The 2,447-nt window shown below is 38.4% G+C and overlaps 1 long non-coding RNA gene across 1 annotated transcript; it reads right to left on the bottom strand.

Moving 5' to 3' along the window:
• Nucleotides 1–451: 451 nt before the first annotated feature.
• On the bottom strand, nucleotides 452–1,955 carry LOC143809571 (uncharacterized). Its single transcript, XR_013222340.1, has 3 exons — nucleotides 1,789–1,955; nucleotides 654–738; nucleotides 452–549 (listed from the first exon to the last, which is right to left on the bottom strand). It is a non-coding gene; the product is annotated as an uncharacterized LOC143809571 (long non-coding RNA).
• Between the last annotated feature and the right edge of the window lie 492 nt (nucleotides 1,956–2,447).

The raw sequence follows: 2,447 nt of genomic DNA, 5'->3' as shown, positions 1-2,447 counted from the left end.
AGCGCCCCCTAAAGTCAGATGCATTGCTGACCCTATATCTAGTAGGTGAGCAGATGTTCCTTTTGTGCCTGCAACATTCAAGACAGACGTTACTGTTTTACCATTTAAACAGTGACCCTTGTGTTTTTCCTCCATGGATGTGGCTCCAATATGCGTAAGGGCAAATTTGCTATAATTTAATCGGAAAAAGCACATAAGAGTTATCTGCATGACTGCTGCAAGGTCTTCATTATGACTTAATGTTTCTGAAACTTCTTCTCCTTCACCTACATAAAAATATAAGCCACTTAATGCACATCGAATGAAAATTTAGAATGACTCACATTTGTACAAGGTTAAATATGAGAAAGAGTTGACAGCTCTGAGCTCAGTTGCCAGAGAAACTGGTTACATTTGCAAATGTAATTTTTAAGAAAACACAGCTGCTTCGCTATATGTTCTGTATTTGTCACACGGCAGACGCGGGTCTGAAAGCATCTCAAGGGTTAGGCGAGACGGGACCAAATACCAAATGCTGCCAGGCATAGCTTTTATGGTGACTCTGTCTTTCTTGAGAGAAGAAAAAACAAACAGATGGGTTATCCAAAACATTCTCAAATAACCTTCCCATACAGTGTAATAAATTAGTGCCATAAAGTGCTTATAAAAAATACCGTCATGCAGTCGCTGTCAATTTTCATTTTTTCTTTCCCTTCTTCATTCATTTTTTTTTTCTTTCCCTTCTTCAAAGCGCTATAACTTTTTTTTTCAAATTGAGAATTTTTATTGAAAATGTTTTAACATACGAAGATAGAAAAACAAAATACAGATTAACAAACATCGTTGAGGTCGCAGATACACTACATGACCTAGCCAGGTCTATCTCTACAGCACAAATGTACAAAAGTCCATGACTCCGCTATAACTTTTTTTTTTACATTTCTGTAAAGGGCTTATTTTTGGCAAAACAAATTGAAACTTCGAATGTCACCATTCACTTTACCATATAATGCCTTTTGTATTACTCTGTTAATTGTGCAGCAAATATGATCTGCACATCACATATAGAAATAGGCCAAACTTACCAATACCTGGTGACAATACCAGGTATGACCTGGCAGCAGTAATCACTATACAATGCATTGGTAATACTGTCATACAAACATAAACAATACCACTATACAGAACCCACATAATACCCTCACACATACACTAAGGAGAAAGCAATCCTGCCAATTAGTACAAAAATAATATCAACTGGTTCAACTGATGGCCTATAAAAAGGTGTCTATACCAAGGTGCCACACAAGAAAAATCTCATGATGACCCTGGGCTTTCTCAAGACCTTCACAACCTCATTGACATTTAAGCTGCTAGAATGGCCGAGCCGATCATCAGACCTGAATCTAATAGAAAATGTATGGAAGGAACTCAAGGTCAGAGATCATAGAAGGAACCAATGAGACCTTCAGGATCTGAAAAGTGTTTGTGTGGAAGAATGGGCCAAAATCACACCTGAGCAATGCCTACAACTAGTTTCTCCATACAGAGGCGTCTTGAAGCTGTCATCACCAGCAAAGGCTTTTGAACAAAATATTAACTATTTCAGTACGCGTGTTCAATACTATTTCCCTGTGTCATTTCTCATTATTACACATAATTTATGGACATCTATGGTATGATTTCTTTGCCTTTGTGGATTGGATGGGATGTTACCGACATCTGATGAGAATTTCATGTCAATAGCACCTTTAGAAATAAATATAAATATATTTACTTACAAAAATTGGTGATGTGTTCAATACTTACTTCACCCGCTGTGTATATACTGTATACCAAGGCCAAATTCACGATTGCACAGTAATACTGCTATAGCGTGCACAAATACAGCGCCTAAACAAAATATTTCCACTTTGAAATAAGAATTATGTCAAGGAAGAATTAAGCAGTTCCTACTGAAATTCAGACCCATGATACTTTTCAGCAAGCGCCACTTTCTCATTCTTGTAATCTGGAGTTGTCTAGTCCCCAAACTAGTACAAATATGTATTAGCAATTCGTGGTGGATCTATACATAGGGCAGAGGTTGCAGTCACACCAGCGCCCTATGGTCCAGATGGGCCATAGAAGACAACATTAGAGGGACCATAAATACATACAAGTCTGTTCTGCTTCTTTTTATTAACTCCCTTTGTCCTTCAGCAGAAAGGCGATCAATCACCGGACGTGGTCATTCCATCCTCTAAATGGGAAAAAAAGTCATTTTCCATCTTGTGAAATCACTGCTAAAAGGTCAGGACTGATCGCTCCTCTTGCGTCCATTTCCCCTCATGGGTCGAGTCGCTTTCCTCCGATAAATCTGAGTCTTGATTTTAAAAGGTTACATTTAATTAGAATAGATTGTTCCTGGCTCCACGTGCCGCTCTCTACAAGCGTTCAATTAGCTGCGCAGGATGTCAGAAATGTGA

The sequence above is a fragment of the Ranitomeya variabilis genome, chromosome 2, assembly GCF_051348905.1.
Source record: "Ranitomeya variabilis isolate aRanVar5 chromosome 2, aRanVar5.hap1, whole genome shotgun sequence".
NCBI classification, from domain to species: Eukaryota; Metazoa; Chordata; class Amphibia; order Anura; family Dendrobatidae; genus Ranitomeya; species Ranitomeya variabilis.
This window is presented reverse-complemented; position numbering and strand designations above follow the sequence as displayed.